The 21,084-nt window shown below is 48.4% G+C and overlaps 1 protein-coding gene across 3 annotated transcripts in view; it reads right to left on the minus strand.

The window, feature by feature from the left end:
* The window catches only part of PIKFYVE (phosphoinositide kinase, FYVE-type zinc finger containing), a 2,037,960-nt gene that overhangs the window by 1,204,735 nt on the left and 812,141 nt on the right, over window positions 1–21,084 (minus strand). The gene's annotated exons all lie outside the window — the stretch shown is intronic.

The following is a 21,084-nucleotide window of genomic DNA, read 5'->3' on the forward strand; positions in this document are numbered from 1 at the left end:
CGTCCGTTGTCAGTATGAAGTCTGGGATAGGCTAGAGGAAAGTAAGGCCTTTACAAGATTTGGCACGTGAAACCACCATCGCAGTGCTTCATTCTTGTGGTGATCTCTACTACATCCTCGAAGGATCCTGAGTCTTGTTGCCATTGCTTTTGTAGCTCTTCTTGAAGAGGCGTAATGGACGAGTTACTTACCTTCGGTAACGATGTATCTGGTAGAGACACAGTCTAGAATATCCCCAGGCGTCAGACTGGATCCGGAAAACTTTCGGCAGCAGCACCTCTGTGCGCCGGGGGCGGCACCACACGGCTCCGCCCTGACATCGTCCAGGGACATGACATCAGTGGAGCCATATAAGCCCCTCCCAGCGCGCGGACGTCCGTTTTCGGCAGAGAAACCTTTCTGCGCCACAACGCGGAACCACCAGCAAAAACTGTGAGAGTATGGGAACAGTGTGCAAAAAAGATGAAAAAGAAAAGAAAGTGAATGGTGAAAAAACAGCACCATAAGGTACTGTGCCAAGCACGGTATACTGAAAAATAATGAAGGAAAGAGCAGAGCACCGCCCTGAGAAGCAACCCCACAAAGGCAGAGGCTAAACCCTCACCTGAGGCAGAAAAGATGTGAAAAACATCAGGACAGTTGACATGAAGTCGGCAACCATAACATATAACTGTGAAGGGCAACAAGTACGGAACACAGGAGAATTGTCAATCCACCACAAGTTAGTACCAGAAAGGGACGTCGTATCCCCTGTAGGAGAGTTATACACTGAGGCAGAGCCAGTCGACTTCAAACCAATGAACTGCAGGGGAGGGAAGAGACCCCAAGGCCAATGGAGAAAGGGGAGGAGAGGGGATGAACAGGAACAGACCTCACACTGGACGACCCAGGGCGTAGGGATGGAAAGGGACACATGACATGAGCATACCACCCAATCATGAGAATGGGTGGAGCAGAGCAATAAAACCAGAATAAAGCATCCCGTCTAGGCGTGAAGTGAAAATGTCACCCGGCAGGAAGACAAAGCCACCCGAAGGAAGGCGAATGCGGGAAACCAATCTTGAAAAGCTCCTCGCAGAACGGGGAGGATGGGCGGGCGTTAAGGAATCTGCAGCTAGACTGTTTCTGCCAGATACATCGTTACTAAAGGTAAGTAACTCGGCCATCTGATAGAGACATCTAGCCGCAGATTCCTTAACTTAGAATAGATACCAAAGCCATACCCATAGAGGAGGCGGGTCTGCAACTAAACCCCTCATGTTCCAGAAGAACTTAAACATCAACAAAGTGAGGAAAAACAGTGGGGACAGCAATGCCAGCGCAGCAAACACCAGACCATGAAGCTCTGAAAAGAGCGGAAAACAATGGGAGGCAAAGGCACCACAAGCCGTCAAAGAACAGCACAAAAACTCCTATATGTATACCGGGGTGAGAGAAAGAACCACAGAGCCAGAAATGTCGGTGCGGAAGTGGGGTCCACTCGCCTCAGCTCTGCTGGGGACTCACAATGGCCGTCGAGAAGTCAGGAAATCCACTTCCGGGGCTGCAGGGACTTCGGACTCCAGCGGGAACAGGAAAGTTTGTGACCGTTGATTCAAGTTTTTGGTGCCTGCCAAGCAGGGGAGTCACTCCTTGACTCCAAGGGAGATTCTCCCGTCTTCCAAAGGTAGTGGAATGGCCAGGATTCTTCTTGTAGAGCGTCGTCCAGGAATATCTAGTTTGCAATGGCAAGGTTTCCCTATCTTATACTAAAGGAAAGGGAGGGACTAGCTCTATGACCACTCCTATGGGAGGGTCAGGGTAGTGGGTGGTTACACCCACTTCCCTTTGTCCAGTTTCGCGCCAGAGCAGGGGCAGGTAGCCCCTGAACCGGTTTGAGCTGGCATATACACAGAGGAGCCTACTGCTCCCCCAGTGCAGGACTTCAAAGCACTCTGGGAGTGCACCCACCCAGCCCCAAAACACTAAATCCTGTCTGGAGGGTGGTGACACCTCCCTGTGACAGGATGCCTATTGTTGGGCCTCCTCCACTGTGAGTTTCGGTCAGCAGCAGGAGGGCAGCCCAGTGTCTGTGCTGGTGGCGTGCATTTTGTGATGCCAGGGCTCTTTCAGATTTCTACTGTGTTTCCACAGTGGGTACATGTCGTCCCCTCTAGAAGGGTGGGATCATACTCCCACACCAGTTACTGGTGTGGAGGTATGATTCCAAGTTGTTTGACACCAAACACGACATGTTTTGATGCAGTCATTCCAAAGTTAGCATTTACCGCTCGGTTATAATGCACTTAAGAGTATATGGTTTAACCGCATCCACAAACAGCCACAGAGAATAGACTCTGCCAGCTGCAGAGGGGTCCTGCTCATGCAGAGGAACCCCCTCATAATACATGCTTCAGCCCCTGGGAGGCCTGTGAAGTACCTATGCCCTAGATCCTGCCAGGAGGAACTAAAGACAACAATATCATCTAGATAAGCTGAGCAATAAGTTTCCATACCTGTCAGCACAACAACTTTGCGGTGTCCGGGTCAGTCCTAATCCCCAACAATGCCTCATCAATGTGCTTTCCGAATAGATACTCACCATCTAAAACCATATCCAAGAATTTCGGCTGCAATTCAAGTCTAAAGGTGGTTGCTTTCAGCCATCCATGTTGTCTGAGCACAGCTGCTCCCGCCAGTTGTCTAAAGCCAGTATTGGCTACATCAAGGGCGCAGTCAATGGTTTCCGAAGCTGCACGCTCCTCTACCACAAGTATCTTCTGTGCCTCTTGTCCCTTGTCGTCATGTATGAGGTCTATTAAACTGACATGTCTGACCACATCTGACTGTCGTAGCGGCCAATAATAGCTAACGCATTTGCAGCCCGAACTGTAACAGCAGCCATAGAAGAGAAAGTATCCCTAAAATGTCCATCCTACTCCCCTCCTTATCAGGAGGAGTGGTGATAGGGGTAGCAGGGTTTTTGGAATGTCTTTGAGCCGCTTGAGAAATGACAGAGTTCGGCTTTGGGTGCCCAATGAGGCAAGATGGAGAGTCAACTGGTGCTCTATACCTCTCAATACCGGGCAGCACCGGTGGTATGGATGCTTGTGTCTTCATAATTTTGATGCCTTCCTGCCATATGTAATCTATAATTGGTACGGGGCATACCAATTTCCTGGTGTCTTCCTTAAAATCATATAAAAACATTCGGTCTTCCTGACTGTTATAGACAGATGAAACCTGTTGGCTGCTCTCTGCATTAAATTATGAAATCCTCCAAAATGCTCCAGAGGAGAATCTGATGGGAGATGCGGAGGAGAGGAGGGAGTTGGTATAACATAATCATCCCAAGGATCAGGAGCAGAGATTGGATCCGGCTGGTTACCTTCCTCTCTATTCTCATCCAAAGAGGTGGCATCCAGTGCTCCAGGGTCAGTTGGCTCGGGGTCAGGAACATTTAGTGGTGTATTCGGCGGCTGAATGGCTGGCGTAACTGGAGGATCTATTTGAGGTACCGGCCTGTCTGGCTGATCCTGTTGCGGTGAGAACCGCTGCTGGTACTCTGCCAACATAGCCTGCAGATCCTGTATCAGTGATGGTGGCAGATGGGCCATGTCCCTGGGGGCGAGGCTCTGGCTGAAAACCATATGAATGGTAACACTGACAGATGCTGCCATATATCCCTGCTAATAGTATTGGGATTCGTCATGGTAGTCTTCATGCTCCTCATCATCCTGCCATTTTACGTGAAGCTCAGATGGACTGTGAGCCTCAACATAAAGACCATCATCGTCATCATCATCATCTTCATCATCCTCCACAGAGCCCGCCAGCCGATGAGACAGGAGTAAAGGCGAAACCTTAATGAATTCCTGCATGTCTGGTCACAGGAAAGTCTTGGTCACTCTGGCAACCTGCAGATATAACACGGAAAGAAAATTCAATCGGCGATGGTGTCGTCGTCAATGGTACAATAATCAACAGTGTCATCGTCAACAGAAGTGCAGTCATTGTCGACGGGACACTCGTCAACGACGCGGTCATCGACTGGCTCTTCGCCAACAGTATCTTAGTCAAGAAGGGAGCATCAACGGTCTTCGACGGCGATGGAGTTCTCGTCGTCGATGGGCTACTTGAGACTCTGGGTATTGGAGTCAGAATTGCCGTTATCGTCACTGTTGTCGTCGACGGCGGTGTTGTCGCCGATGTGACACTCATTGTCGTCGACGAGTGAAGGAACGTTGTCTGAGATGTTTTTTAAAGAGTTTTCCACCCCACAGAATCAGATGGAGGAGGCTCTTGGGCGATTTTACTTTCTAGAAGGCGTAGAATGCACAGACAACGCCGGTTGTCTGTTTATTGAAGTCTTGGTTTCCTGGGAAGGCTTATGATGTTTCCTACCTTCACCTTAGGAACTGCCATTAGATCTGGCCCTCTTGTGAGATGTGGAGGATCTTTCACTCTCCTCCTCCAAAGAAGGCGTCTGGTGTTTAGTGGTCTGAAGCCACAGTAACAACCTTCCCTCTCTGTCCTTGAGGGTTTTAGTTGAAAAGGTGCAGCAGATTTTGCATTCTCTCACCTCATGCCTTGGGTAAACGCAGTAAATACACTCCTTATGTGGATCATCCACATGGACTCTTTTCTTGCCCCTGGTCTTACATGGGCGTAAAAAGCCTTTCTTGTCAGACATGATGCCAAAATTTGTGAAAGTTGAAGAAAAATCTGAGTAGCACTCAGGGAGACTCCCTTCCACACGACGTGCGGTGAAAATCTGAAAGAACCTGCCTCTGCTGGGAGTGGTCTGGAGGGTGCTAGCAGCTGATTGCCTGGATTCCAACATTAGGTCCTTTTTAAAAAGGACATAGATAGGCTCCTATTGACATGTCTTAAGGCCATTACAGCCAATTAAGCTTTTAAAGTACTGCTTGAACATTTTACCGTGGGACTCCCATCTCGACGACGGGGAAAGATTCAGGCATGTGAATCTATGAAAGAGACCCCAATACTGGATAAACCAACTTGTTCATGTCTTGCTTAAGGAGCATGCATTTAAAATACCTACAAATAAAATACAATGCTGTTAAAGTGCCAATGTGCAAGTTGGAATTGAGAGGATAGGATTACTCAATAGTCGTGCAAATAATAAAGCAAATTGTCAATTTACCAATAAAGTGCAAATGTGCAAGATATGATGCAGTAAGAGTACCAGTATGCAAATTGGTGGGGCATACCAAGAGTAATTGTGTGTTAAGCAAATGTTTATGTAGCTTTACGGGATAGGGAAAGCTTATAACTTATTCCTCTAGCAGCTCGTCCCAAACATATCAATGTCCCCGGTAAAAAAGTTATCAGATCACTTTACCACTTCCTCCCCCCCGTCAGCTCCCCCCATAATCAAACCTCTGTTCCTATACTGGTTTTAAAAATAGCCTGAAACTGCACTAATCTGATGTTCAGCATTGTGTTTCTTGGGTCCAATGACTCCAGCACTGCATTCCTACAGGTCCCAATTCCTATGCTGTTAAACTCTTGACTTAAGCTTTTTCACTGATTTACCAGAACGGGACGGATACATATAACGTGTTGTGGAGTTTCCGCCACCTGTGCTGACTTTCCTCCATTTTGGGAGGAAGTCTAGTGTAGGTATTTCACCAAGTCTTAGTGCCAGGAATGTCTGTTTTACCTTCCAATGGTAAGATTCTGTAGGCTTAAATAGGATTTCAGTACCAGCCATCTGTGAAGGCGCTAGGACATCTTTTCTTTGCCTGCAATCCAGCTTTGGAGTTTAATCTACTTAATTACCATTTTCTTCAAGACGTGCGCAGATATGTTAACGTTCCATAGATCTCCACGCTCTAGCATCACAATGCTATTCTCCAAATATTTATTGTAGGCTCCAAGAGACTGTTTTGTGATTGAAAACTCCAGACGAATTTGGGCAGGCGAGGCAGATCTGGGAAGCCAAAAGGTTTGTTTATACGATCTTATCACTAGTTTGTCCAGGAGGTTGGTCTCAGTGCCTAGCATTATCTCTGATCCATACGTAAGGGATGGTGTAAGTTTGGCCTTAATTACTGCTCCCAAAAGTTTCAGGTCGTGGCCTTGAATGGATCTTGCCAACGCTGAAAAGGCATATTTGGTTGCTTGGGCTTTCCCCTTGATTGCCTTTCTTTGGGGTACAAATGTACCCTAAATATACGTAGGTAGATGCCTCATCTATAGTTATTTTTATTAAGGTACGATTTGCAGTTTTTCTTTTTAATGTGCAGATCAAAAGCAATCACATTTGTTTCCTAATGATTTACTCCCAGGCCATTCTTATCTGCGTAAATGCCAAAACAGTTAAGAAGCCTTTTAAGACCTATTTTTGTGTTTCCGAGTAGTAATAAGTCATCCGCGTAGAGAATATTTGACAGTTGGTGTCCACCCAAGCTCAGGGCATGCGCTGTCAGCTTATAAAAGTAAGTTGAGAGATCTGCAATGTATAAATTGAACAAAAGGTGCGCTAACATGCAGCCTTCATTTAAACCTGTTGATGTTTTAACTTTCTCTGATACATGGGTACCATCTCCAATCTTTAGCTTTATCCATGTGTACAAGTCTATTAATCTAATTGCTTGCAGGAAGGAGGTTATATGGGATTCCCCATGGCTGGAGTTTGGCCCATAGCCTATTACGTGGAACAAAGTCAAAGCCTGCCTTGTCAGTAAAAAAGCACATATAAACGGTGTACCGGTTTCCTTTGCTCTATTCAGTATCAGGCCCACAGACATGATGTTGGTAATAGTACCTTGACCTCTTATAAAACCAATTTGATTTGGTGAGAGTCTCCCATTTTCGTGCGCCCAAGATTCCAGATCATGAACCAGTAGTGTAGAGAAAAATTGAAGATCCACATCTAAAAGTGCAATTAGACGGTAATTGGTGGGAGAAAATGCTTTTCCATCTTTAAAACTGGGATGGAATACTGAGTCCTTCCAACTTTCGGGGGTTAACTCATTTGCCAGAATGATGTTGTACAAGGACACCAAAAAGGCTGCACACCTGGGTGTAGAATGTTTAAAAAGTAGTCCATTTGGGCCTGGAGCACAATCTGCCTGTGACTTTTAGATTACTTTTTCTACCTCCCCTGAGTATATGCACAGGGAGCCATGGTATCTTTGTTGGGCTGGTACGGACTCATCATATCCAAAGGACTTCCTATAAAATGTAATTTTAAATGTTGAACCCACTCAGACTCGCTGATATTTGTGTTTGCTGCTCTAGTACCTTTCTCGATATTAAAACGTTTCCAATTTTTTTTTTAATCATTTGTTTTTGTGGCATGCAGCAACTGAGCCCATCATGTTTCCTGTTTGGCTTTTTTGTACATCCAGATCTCCCTTTTTAATCATCGTCTATCATTACAGAATTGTTATAATAATTTTGTATCTCCTAGGTTAGGGCGCAACTGACGTTAGAGCTTGCCTACTTTCGATTTTATTCTTCAAATATGTAGTGGGTTTATTATAACTTTATGATGACCCAGCTGAGCTCCCTTATTCCGACTATTATCTTTGTGTGTTCTGGTCAGATTGTTGGTAAGGAATATGCAACTTACCAGTATGCATCTGTTCTTGGCATGTAGAGCTGCAGAGCCACACACTTAGGATAAGATCGCCATCTGGTGTTGGGCTCGGATGATTGCAGGTTGTTGTTGTCTTCGGAAGAAGCCTTTGGTCACGAGATAGGTGACTCCTCCTCTGGACAACAGTGCGCATGGGCATCCACTCCATCCTCAGATTGTTTTTCGCCATGATGGGAAATGATGGAGTGTATAAGAAATAAAGAGAAAGGATGTCCATGTGTAGTGTCTAATTAAGACAATGCTGGAACAGATACAGGTCCCGGGGAGGCGGGTGGGCGTGTGTGGCTCTGCAGCTCTACATGCCAAGAACAGATGCATACTGGTAAGTAGCATATTCCGTTCGAGGCATATGAGCTGCAGATCACACACTTAGGATAGACTATATAGCAGTGTCTCCCCTAACGGTGGTCACCTGTATCCGTTGCAGCAGTTTGGAATAGAGTTTTTAGGACAGCTTGGCCTACTGAAGCTTGTTGTTTGGATTGCACATCAACACAGTAATGCTTAGTGAAGGTGTGTGTAGTAGACCATGTGGCTGCTTTGCAAATATCTTCTAAGGGGATGTTCCCTAAGAATGCCATAGAAGCCCCTATTTTACGCGTGGAGTGCGCCCTAGGGGGAACTGTAAGAGTACGTTTAGCTTTTTGGTAACATATTTGGATACATTTAACTATCCACCTGGCTATACCTGATTTGGAAATAGGGTTGCCTTTATGTAGTGGAGCGAAAGCAACGAACAGTTGCTTGGTTTTTCGAAAAGGTTTGGTTCTATCGATGTAATAAAGCAAGGCTCTTTTAACATCTAAGGTATGAAGTGCCCTCTCAGCAACTGAGTCTGGATTAGGGAAGAAGACTGGCAGTTCGACTGACTGGTTTAGATGGAAAGGGGAGATGACTTTAGGGAGGAATTTTGGGTTTGTCCTAAGAACCACTTTGTTACGATGTAGTTGTAGGAATGGTTCTTCAAGAGTTAAGGCTTGTATTTCACTTACTCTTCGCAGGGATGTGATTGCGACTAGGAAAGCCACTTTCTATGTTAGAAACTGCAGTTCGCATTTGTGCATTGGATCAAATGGGGGACCCATGAGCCTTGTTAGAACAATATTAAGGTTCCACATTGGGGAAGGTGGTAATCTTGGAGGAGTAATTCTTTTAAGACCTTCCATGAATGCTTTTTTGCAAGTAGGCTGCTAATGCCGCTAGGTGTAGACGTATAGAGGAATACGCTAAATTGCATCTTTGCAAGTGTAGTAAATAGCAGATGATGTTTTGGATGGAAGCATCCAGTGGACGTATGTCATTGTTAGTGCAGTAAATGGCAAATCTTTTCCATTTTGCCGCATAACACGCCCTAGTAGTAGGTCTTCTGGCTTCTTTTATGATATTCATACAATCTGGAGGAAGGTTGAGGTACCCGAACTCTAAGACTTCAGGAGCCAGATTGCCAAGTTCAGTGTTTGAGGATCTGGGTGTCTGATTTCTCCATGGTTCTGGGTTAATAGAGCCGAGGAGAGGCGCAGTTTTTGATGTGGAATTAGAGATAGTTCCAGAAGTGTGGTGAACCAGGGTTGACGTGCCCAAGTGGGAGCTACTAGGATGAGTGTTAGCGACTGTTGTTTCAGTTTGCGTACCACAAATGGAATGAGTGGGAGAGGCGGAAAAGCGTACGCAAATCTGCCTGACCAGTTCATCCATATTGCATTGCCCTTCGACTGTGGGTGTGGAAACCTGGCGGCGAAGGTTGGGCATTTTGCGTTTTCTTTTGTGGCGAACAGGTCTATGTCTGGTTGTCCCCACTTTTGGAAGAATGGGAGTAGGACTTTGGGGTGTAATTCCCATTCGTGTATTTGCTGTGTGTGGCGACTTAGGAGGTCGGCCACCTGGTTCTGAACCCCTGGGAGGTGTTCTGCTAGCAGGTAAATGTTTTGGGGAATTGCCCATCTCCAGATTTGCTGTGCAAGTTGGGAAAGTTGGAGAGAATGTGTCCCCCCCGCTTCTGTATGTAATACATTGTGGTCATGTTGTCTGTGCGGATGAGGACAGTTCTGTTTTTTAGATGCACTTGGAAGGATTTGAGTGCTAGGAACACCGCCAGAAGTTCTAGGTGATTGATGTGGAGCTGTTTTTGTTGAGTGGTCCACCTGCCCTGAGTGGTGTGTTGAAGGAGGTGGGCTCCCCCCCCGTGAGAGATGCGTCGGTGGTCAGCACAATTTGTGGAAGAGGCTCTAAGAACGGCCGCCCTTTGGACAGGTTGATGGTGTTCCACCACTTCAATGAGCGAAGTGAGCGGCTGTCCACCAACACCAGATCGGTAAGTTGGCCGTGAGCCTGGTTCCACTGTTGTGCTAGACATTCCTGTAAGGGACGCATTTGAAGGCGTGCGTGGGGAACTATGGAGATGCATGACGCCATCATGCTCAAGAGTTGCATAAACACTCTTGCTGGAAGTGAGTGTTGAGTTTGTAATTTTTTGATGAGATTTTGTATGTTGGCTATCCTGGCTGTGTTGGGGTAAGCTATGGCCTTGGATGTATCTATGGTGGCTCCCAGGTATTGATGTACGTGGGAGGGTTGCAGTTGAGATTTGGGATAGTTGATGGTAAATCCCAAGTTGTGTAGGGTTTGAATAGTGCGGTGAGTGTGGAGAACGCATTTGTCGAGAGTATTGGCTTTTATGAGCCAATCGTCCAGATAGGGGAAGACATGGATTTGTTGTCTCCTGAGATATGCTGCCACAACTGCCAAGCATTTGGTGAATACCCTGGGTGCGGTTGTTACTCCGAATGGGAGAACTGTAAACTGATAATGCTGACCGTCTACCACAAATCGTAGATACTTCCTGTGCGCGGGATGCATAGGGATGTGAAAATATGCGTCCTTGAGGTCTAATGTGGCAAGGAAGTCGCCTTGTTGAAGTAATGGAAGGACTTGCTGGAGAGTGATAATGTGGAAGTGATCTGATTGTATATACTGGTTTAGTAGTCTGAGGTCTAGTATGGGTCTTAAGGTCTTGTCCTTTTTGGGAATGAGGAAGTATAGAGAATATACTCCTGTGCCCTGATGTTAGAGTGGAACTGGTTCTATTGCGTGTTTTTGAAGCAAAGACCGAATTTCCTGTTTGAGGAGCGTGAGGTGGTGAGACGACATGGGACGGTGTTTGGGTGGTATGTTTGGGGGGGTGTTTATGAGTTCGAGGCAGTAGCCAAACTGGATAATTTGTCTTACCCACCTGTCTGTTGTGATGGAATTCCAGACAGGTAGGAACTGTTGGAGTCTTCCCCCGACTGGAGTGGAATGGTCTGGGGGGAGTGGGGGCAAGTCACTGTTTAGTGGCTGGAGAGGTGCGGATGTTGGTGTTGCCCCGCCCTCGGCACTTGGTATTGTTTCCCCTGTAACCTCCTCTAAAATATCCTCTGTTAAGGGATGTTTGTCCCGATGTTTTGAAAGTGGAAGAGGTGTCTGTTCCCACATTTTTGGAGGCTCCCCTATAAAAGGAGCGTCGAAAGGAGCCTCTGGGTTGAGGAGACTGTAATGCTCCCATTGATTTGGCAGTCTCATTATCCTTTTTCATCTTTTCTAATGCAGTGTCTACTGCGGGTCCAAATAGTTGTTCCTGATTAAAGGGTTGAGCAAGAATGGTTGTTTGTACTTCTGGCTTAAAGCCGGAAATACGGAGCCATGCGTGGCGTCTAAGTAATACGCTTGTGTTGACTGCCATAGAGGCGCTGCGTCTAATGCACATTTGATTGAGGCATTTGTTATTAGTTTGCCCTCTTGGATGAGGTCATTGGCCTGGGATTTGTATTGATCAGGCAGATGTTGCAAAAGGTCCTCTAGCTGATCATAATGAGCCCTATCATATCGAGCCAATAGGGCTTGTGTATTGGCAATACGCCAGTGGTTAGCAGCTTGTGCGGCAACCCTCTTGCCGGAAGCCTGCAAGAGCTTATACTCTTTGTCTGGGGGCGGTGTGTCTCCAGTTGTTTGGGAGTTCGCCCGCTTTCTGGCATTTGACACGACTAAAGAGTCTAAGGGGAGTTGCGCTTTGATGTACGCGGGATCCTGTGGGCCCGGTCTATACTTTTTTTCTATCTGGGGGTTAAGAACCCTGGCCCTAACAGGGTCTTTAAAAACCTCAGTGGCGTGCTTGATCACTCCTTTAATCATGGGCAGAATGTGAACGGTTTTTTGCGACTGCTCAAAGGTGTCGAGGAGAAAGTCCTCTTCAGGTGTGTCTGTGTGCATGGTAACGCCATGGAACAGTGCCGCCCTGTTTATGAGCTGACCAAACCCTAAATGGTCATCCGGAGGGGAGGGTTTGGAGGGGTATGGAGTGGGATCAGGCATGTCAGGCATAGGGTAAGCCCAGTCATCTATGGGTACCGTGTCCGGGAGTGTAAAGGGATCATTAGGATCAGTAGGATCATTAAGGAAATCCGGGTCTCCCCCTCCCCCTAAATCATCATCATCCTGTGGAGGTGGTGTATGAGAAGGAGATGGTAGAGGAGATGGAGGTGGGGGCGGGGGGATGGGATGGGAGGCAATATAAGAGAGGAAGGACGTATGGGTGAAGTTGCACAGTCCTTCTTCTTTAGAGGAGCTGGAGGAGGTGTTGTGTCCAGCTTCCTTTTCTTGTATGGCACAGCTGTGACATGTCCTGTTTTAGGATTGATGTAAATTCGTTTTTGCGTTGGATCTGGGCAAAAAAGTTCCTCAGTGTCCGAATGTGGCTTTGGCGCCGACTTTTTGGGTTCCGATCTGGTTTTTGGGAGATCGGCAGAGTCTTTGTGGACTTTTTTCGGCACAGAGGATGGTTTTGGTGCCGAAGAACTTTTCGGTGCCGGCGGAGATTTCGGTGCCGAAGAACCTTTCGGTGACGACGAACCTTTCGGTGCCGGTAGAGACTTCGGTGCCGGTGGAGACTTCGGTGCCGATTAACGTTTTGGTGCCGATGGAGATTTCGGCCTCGGAGCCTGCTTCGGTGCCGAAGGTAATGTAGGCACAATAATATGAGGTTTGCTCGATCCCGAGCCACCTGCAGGCTTATTTTTCTTCGGAGCCGGGCCCGAGGGCGGGGCGTCTGAAGATGATTTTCGGTCGCGACTGGGCCCAGCTGGTAGAGTCTTGACCAATGTCTTTTTTGGTGGGGTTGGGGTGGGGGAGCTGGTACTCACACGCTGCCCCGGAGTGATGCGGTCATCAGAATCGTCGGCCTCGGACACGATCTGGAGGTCTTCGGAATCGTCGTCGGGGACATTCTGGGCAAAGATGTCATCTGGTTCTGGAGCCGGTTTGGCCATGATATGGCGTCGAGCTCTTCGGTCCCGGATGGTTTTCTTCCAACGGAATGCGGCGCAGGCTGGACAGCTGGATTCGTTGTGGTCAGGCGAGAGGCACAGGTTACAGACCTCGTGGTGATCACTGTGTGGAAACTTTGCTCCACATTGGGGGCGTTTTTTAAAGGGTGTCCTTTCCATCAGCCGCATCCGGAGCCGGTCCGATGGGATTTCGACGTCGAGTTGTAAATTTTGGAGAGCTGTTGTGATTGCTAGAAGTTTTCTGCTGGAGCAGAAAAAAGTTCATCCGAACCCAATGGCGGAAAAAAACAATCTGAGGATGGAGTAGATGCCCATGCGCACTGTTGTCCAGAGGAGGAGTCACCTATCTCGTGACCAAAGGCTTCTTCCGAAGACAACAACAACCTGCAATCATCCGAGCCCAACACCAGATGGCGATCTTATCCTAAGTGTGTGATCTGCAGCTCATATGACTCGAACATATCTTTCATACCGCTATTGGATTAGGGCCTTTTGGGACCAGGTCCTTTTGGGACCAGGTCCTCAAGACATGCCACGGCTTCCTCTGCTAAACTCTTGATTGTACTTGAGGTCCACTTAAGGCATTTCATGTTTCCTGTGCCAATCTCGCCCTGTAATATAGAAGCCACTTCATGTTTACATTTATGTGTATTTACAATGATAACTCTCCACACGGAGCACTATACTAAAATCGCATACGAGATTGTATAGGGGCAGAGACACAAGGGCATAATCTAGAACAGATTCAGGACTAGGTCGTCAGTTAGTTCACTGGCCTTTATTAAGTACTCTCCAATTTTATCCTACCGCCTCAGTTGACTGGTAAAACAGGTTAAGATTGAAGTCACCTATGACTAACCAGTGCGACTTGTAATATGTATCCTTTAGTTGGAATAAGAGTGCTGCCATTCTTCTTGCTGTTGCTACATTTTTCGTGGGATTAATTTATAGATTCACAAGAATATTGGATTCTTCAGAATAATTAGCCCAGCCATCTATTTTTAGTACCAACATACCTGAATCATCCACATGCAGCTCCGCTGCCTTAACTAATAGATTAGTAATAATGTATATTGCCAGGCTACCTTTCGCCCTTCCATATGTGCTACTTTTTTTAGTCAAATTTGTATGTTCTTTGTAACCAATTAGGGGAACATTTTCTTGGGCCCAGGTTTCCTGAAACATTAGTATGCCAAATGTTCCCAGGTTGTACCACCACTGGATCAGCAATTTTTGTCTGTAAGCCGATGAAATTCCAACAGTAGCTCATGCAGCCACCCTGTTAGTTTAACGATGTCCGTCCCACCATTCAGACATTGAGATTTACAGCTCGTGAGAGGGCTGTGTGTAACCAATCCCAATTATTTTGGTGCTCATCGTTTGTTACAGTTCTCTGCATGCCCGTTTCATCTTCTTTGGTTAGCTTGACTGTGTACTATGGGGCACCTTTATTAAAGACCACAGATAGGTACCTTCCATTTGCTCCTCTTAGTACTGATGCGGTGGTCTCTATGTACTCGTCTGAGAGTGACCTTGCTGTTAATAGGTGTGGGTATCTATCCCCATGATATGATTATACTTTAATCCCCCAGGCTTTTAAATGCTTTCTCTTCTCAAGAATCTAAGCTGGGAGAATCGGTGTAGAGAAGGTAACCAAAGTGGGATCTGTGTGCGGTCGCCCTCTCGCAGCCAAAAATGTAATCACAAGAATGTCCTTTGATTTGACGTGACCTAGATCCATTAGGGCCTTTATCAGCTTGAAGACACTTGAACGATTTAAGACATCCTATGGACCTCTTGTCTTAAACTCAGGTATCCTTAGTAGCCTTTGGCCAGGATTATTTTGGCATCGGGTGAGCTCACTGGATCCAAAATTATCTTTTTGTCGTTTGGTTCTGATCGCTGGTTGTGTTTTTTCTCAGCATTGAATGGGCTTCCTGCAGGCCCTAAACTATAAACTGAGTTTGCGTTGCATTTTCCTTAAGTTCTTTGGTTTGTCTCTCCTGCAGCCCCACAATATGGTCTTGTCGTGGACGACCTTGTATTATTACTCTTCCCCCACCTAAGGGGGTACATGGCGCCCAGAGCGCACTGATAGTAGTAGCGAATGCCCACACATAATTCCCTGAAGTTGCTGATTTAATGAATGCATTTTCACATACTGGGCCTGGCTTGGTCCCTGTTGAATGCGACTCGACAGCATCCTTCTCTGCGTGATCTGAATCTTCATACTGTAATGTTGACGAGGTGGATAGGTTTCTAGCGTGCCCTGAACGGGTTTTATTCCTTCCCTTCCTTGCATGTTTCCTTTCCCTTTTAGTAAGTTGAGATGGCACGTGAGATTTATCCAGCATCTCATTTATATCGTCAGTGGGCTCTTTTTGATGCTTAGCTGAAAATTATTCATTTTGCTCACTCACTTCCATGCACTCTTGTCTCACCCTCTTTTGTAGGAGTTCTTCATGTCCCCCCCAGAGGCGCCGTCACAGCGATGTTTGATTCCTCATCTAATGCCGTAGGGAGAGGTATCCTAGGTCTGGTCTCTGTCACAAGACTCTTTTTGACTTCCCCTACAATTCCTTCCATGATTACCGGCAATTGAACTAATCTATCCACCACCTTCTTACATGAACAAATGATGAATTCATTAGGGTGGCTTGTTTGAAACCTCATAGTCAAAGCATTAAGTTTCTCAAGTTTCTCGTCAATTCCCGACACAAAAATTGCCATAGTATTGAGAAAGTCAACCTGAATATCCATCTTGTCACAATGATGTCTCAGCGCTGGGACTGTTGCTTGCATTGAATTTAATAGGGCTGGCCACAAGGTAGAGGAATTATCACTGGATAGCTGTGTGCTCTTTTAATCGTCCAACTGTGATCTCTTTTTTGGCTCCCTCACTGGCCCCTCTCCCTGTGTTCTCTTGTTAACCCCCTCCGCTGAATCCTGTTGGTTGTGACATTCAGCATTGCCAGCCATAAATTCAGGAAATGAGTAGGAACCTGGACTGGAGGTTTGCCAGTACATCTGAGTCAATTATTCGACGACTAGGTCCATATTTTGTCATGGTGTGTTGACTCCCAGCGTCGGTCTGGCCTGCACGGCCCTCTAATATCCTGTTGGTATGCCCCACTTCATCTATGCCGCCCTCGACTGTATGGCTGTGCGTTTTGTATAAGGGTGGTAAAAAAGCCAACTTACTTGAAAGATTATGTATGATATTTAAGAATTGCTATCCTTGTGCTGTACATCTGTAACCCAATAAATGGTTATGCCTTTTGGTTATTAGGTAACATGATCATTACTTAATAGGTTTTTTTGTGTTTCCAATGGTTACACCTGAACGCTCTTCTTATATACACACTTTATTTAAACAAAGTTTCACCTTTTCTGTTCAAATTGTGTATGTATTCAGAGTTGGTGTGTCGTATTCTAAAGCAGTATGGTAAGCCGACATCAGCAAGATTCCCATGTTCTGGAACATCTTGTGGTTGCCAGATGGGTGTAGAATGTATACACTTGAATGTGAGAGGGGTTAATCCAGTGAAGGGAGATCAGCTGCAACCTGTGGTGAATGAGGCTTGTATAGAGGATTGCATAATAAACTACTTTGGATTCCTTTTCATGTCATGGAGTGACAGTTACAACTGGTCTACATGAAAAGGAGAGGCAACTTTTGGCAGAAAGGAATCTCTAGTGTGTAGAAGCCGCTCGTCTGGGTAGATATTTAGGTAGATGTTCAGGTACAGAGGCTTAGATGAGAAAGCCTGAAGCTCCGTGGCCCTCAGGGCAGACCTTATTCCCACTAGGAAGGCCGAGTTGATGGAAAGGAGCCGTGGCTCAAAGGGAACAAACATCAAAAACGTAAGGACAAGAGCAAGGTCACTATGAGGCATAATGAAGGTGGAAACGAGTTGCATACCTTTCAAAAGGACGAGTTATTAACCTTCGGTAATGATGTATCTGGTAGAGACACAGTCTAGCTGCAGATTCCTTAACTTAAAATATCCCCAGGCGTCAGACTGGATCCGGAAAACTTTCCACAGCAGCACCTCTGCGCTGGAGGTCGGCGCTGCATGGCTCCGACCTGACGTTGTCCACGGACGTGACGTCAGCGTAGCCATATATGCCCCTCCCGGCGCGCTGACGTCAGTTTTCGTTGGAGAAATGTTTCCGCGCCACAACACGGACTGACCACTAAAGAACAAGTTACTTACCTTCGGTAACGATATATTTGCAAGAAACATTAGTTAGTTAGATTCCTCACCTTAGAATATCCCCAGGCGTCAGACTGGATCCGGAAGATTTTTGTAGCAATACCCCTTGCGCATCGCTAGGCTTCGTCTGCGGCTCCGCGTCCGTCGTTGGCGTCGTGCGCCGGAATGACTTCGGAGTACTTAGACGCCGCCCTCGCGCGCTGACATCAGTTCTTGTACATAGCATTCCGCGCCAGGAACGCAGAGTCATGCAAGAGACCGACACTGGTGCCAAAAAAGTCTAGGGGCCTGAAAAGGATAACCTTAACTCTAGATGTCAGTTCGCAGAACGGGGAGGCTGGGTGGGTCGGTGAGGAATCTAACTAACTAATGTTTCTTACAGATACATCGTTACCGAAGGTAAGTAACTTGTTCATCTGAAAGAAACAGGTTAGTTAGATTCCTCACCTTAGAATAGATACCCAAGCAATACCAACCCCGGTGGTGGGTGTGCGAACCAAGATCACACCAGAAAGTCCTGGAGGACAGAACGGCCAAAGAAGCCATCCCTCCGGACTTGGCTGTCTAGGCAATAATGCCTGGCAAACGTGTGTAGCGAGGCCGACGTCGCCGCCTGACAGATGTCCTGCAAAGGGACTCCCCGTCCCAAAGCAGTAGTAGCCGCTGTGGCCCAAGTAGAATGGGCTCGCAGCCCAACAGGAGGGTCCTTTTTTGCCAAGGAATAACAGATTTTTATACACAAAACGACCCACCGGGAGATGGTCCATTTGTGCACAGCTTTCCCCTTCTTAGCACCCACGTATCCAATGAAAAGTTGGTCGTCCACCCGGAACTGTTTTGTGCGGTCCAAATAAAAGGAGAGCGCACGTTTTGGGTCCAGACGGTGGAGCCTCTCTTCCTCTTTGGAAGGATGCGGAGGCGGAAAGAAGGTGGGCAAGGTGACAGATTGCCCAAGATGAAAGGGGGTCACCACTTTCGGTAGAAAGGAAGGACGAGGCCGAAGGACAACCTTGTCCGGATGAACAGATAGAAAAGGAGGCTTGGACGATAGAGCCTGGAGCTCACTCACCCATCTAGCCGAGGTGATGGCTACCAGGAAAGCAGTCTTAAGAGTCAGAAGACGAAGAGGACAATTGTGAAGAGGCTCAAAGGGAGCGCACATCAGAAATGTTAAGACAAGATTCAAGTCCCACTGAGGCATTACGAAAGGGACAGGAGGGAACGTGTGAGTAATGCCTTTAAGAAAGCGTGACACTACAGGGGACTTGAAAAGAGAGGGCTGATCAGGAAGCCGTAAGAAGGCAGAGATGGCAGCAAGATAACCTTTCAAGGTGCCCAAGGCAGAGCCCTGCTGGGACAAAGAAAGAAGAAAGAGGAGAACCTCAGAAAGAGGGGCGGAAAGGGGATCCACAGACTTTGCTGTGCACCATGCCACAAATTTGTTCCACCGGCAGGCGTATACCGTCTTTGTGGAGGGACTCCTGGCTGCCAGAATGATATCACAGACTTCAGGAGGCAAGTCAAATGGCATCAACTGCCGCCGCTCAATCTCCACGCATGGAGGTGGAGGCTGGACAGGTTCGGGTGGAGGACCGTCCCCTGCTGCTGCAGACGTATCGGAGGATCGGTCAACATACTGAGTAGCTCGGGATACCAGTACCTTCGTGCCCAATCCGGAGCCACCAAGATGACTCGGGCCCGGTCGTGCCTGATCTTCTTCAGCACTCTGGGCAGAAGTGGTATAGGCGGAAAGGCGTACAACAGACCGCAACTCCACTCGCGTCGAAAAGCGTCGCCGAGCGAGTGCCGCCTTGGAAATTCCAAAGCGCAGAACTGCTGACATTGCGCGTTCTCTTCGGTGGCGAATAGATCTAACCAAGGCTCTCCCCACTGCTGAAAGAGACCTTGCGCCACCTCGGAGTTCAGACGCCATTCGTGATCCATCATGCACCGGCGGCTGAGTTCATCTGCTCTGGCGTTCAGAGAGCCCGCCAGATGTTGAACCAACAGGGTGATGCCCTGGTGTTCCAGCCATGTCCAGAGGCGCAGAGCCTCCTGACAAAGGGTCCACGACCCCACCCCGCCCTGTTGTTGCAATACCACATGGCGGTGGTGTTGTCCATGAACACCTGCACGACACTTCCCCGGACAGAGGGAAGGAAGGCTTTCAGTGCAAGTCGGATCGCTCTCAGCTCCAACAAGTTGATGTGGAGGCGAGACTCCGCCGGAGACCAGAGGCCTCTGATCTCCGCCTCTCCCATATGGCCACCCCATCCCAGGAGGGACGCATCCGTCACTACGACATGCTCCGGTAGGGGTAGGGAGAGGCTCTTGCCCGTGACCCAATCGCGGTCCGTGAGCCACCACTGCAACTGCTGTGCAGTGCCCTCCGAGATCAAGACATGGTCGGACAGGTTGCCGTGATGCTGGGCCCACTGAAACTTCAGGTCCCACTGCAGAGCCCGCATGCGCCGCCTGGCGTGATGCGACTAGTAGGATGCAGGAGGCCATCAGCCCCAGAAGCCGCAACACTAGCCTGACCGAAACCCAGGATAGAGGCCGAAAGATGGGAATCAGGGCCTGTATATCCCGGACCCGCTGTTCCGGTGGATGAACCCGGAACTGCGCCGAATCGAGAACCGCTCCGATGAAGAGGAGCTTCTGAGAGGGGCTCAGGTATGACTTCGGCACGTTGATGGAAAACCCCAGCAAATGCAGGAGATCCGCCGTAGTCTGAAGGTGGGAGACGACTGCCTGGGGCGAGCCCGCCTTCAACAACCAGTCGTCGAGATAGGGGAAGACTGGAACCCCTGATCTGCGCAGATGAGCTGCGACCACCGCCATCACTTTCGTGAACACCCGAGGGGCACTGGTAAGGCCGAAGGGGAGCACGGTGAACTGAAAGTGCTCCTGACCCACCGTGAACCGCAGGTAACGCCGGTGGGCCGGCAGGACGGGGATGTGGAAATATGCGTCCTGCAAGTCCAACGCTACCATCCAGTCTCCAGGGTCTAGGGCAGCTAGAACCTGAGCCAAAGTCAACATTTTGAACCGTTCCTTCCGGAGGAAGGCATTGACGTTCCGGAGGTCCAAGATAGGGCGTAGGCCCCCTTTGCCCTTCTTGGGAACCAGAAAGTAGTGGGAACAACAACCACGACCTACTTCTGGGCTCGGAACGCGCTCGACGGCCTCTTTGGCCAAGAGGGCCGAAACTTCCTCCCGCAGAAGATTCAAATGATCCTCCGAGATACAGTGGTGCTGCGGTGGCATGGCTGGAGGGGTCGTCTCGAAGGGGAGGGAGTAGCCCCTTCGGACGATTTGCAGCACCCACCTGTCCGAAGTAATGGTACGCCAGTGGAGCAGGTGATGGCGAACCCGGCCTCCCACTGGCAAGGAATGGGCCTGAAAGCTCGGACTAGGAAGGCTTTGAGGTGGATGCTGCCGGGGTGGATGTGGACTGACCGCGTCGTCCTCCAGTACCGTCTCGGCGGAAACCACGTCCGCGACCGCGTGCGGGCTGGGTCTGCGGCCGGTGGCTAGGCGGACGTGAGGAGGTGCCTCTTCCTTGGCCACGAAAGGAGCGAAAAGCGGAAGTTTGTGGCCGCGGGGCAGAGAAGCCCAAGGACTTGGCCGTAGCCCGGGAGTCCTTGAAGCGAGCCAGCGCACTGTCCGCTTTCTCACCAAAAAGGCGAGCGCCATCAAAAGGCATGTCCATGAGAGTGCTCTGGACATCCCCTGAAAAGGACGTGGACCGCAGCCAGGCATGACGGCGAAGCGCCACCGTGGTAGAAATCGCCCTACCCAGCGAGTCCGTAGTGTCGAGTCCACATCGGATGGCATGGCGCGCTGCATCTCTCCCATCGGCCAGAGCCGAGGAAAGCCGTGCCCGGGCCTCCTCCGGGCACAGGGGCAGCACCTCCTCCACCGTATCCCACAGAGA

Source organism: Triturus cristatus, chromosome 3_2 (genome assembly GCF_964204655.1).
Source record: "Triturus cristatus chromosome 3_2, aTriCri1.1, whole genome shotgun sequence".
In the NCBI taxonomy this organism is placed as follows: Eukaryota; Metazoa; Chordata; class Amphibia; order Caudata; family Salamandridae; genus Triturus; species Triturus cristatus.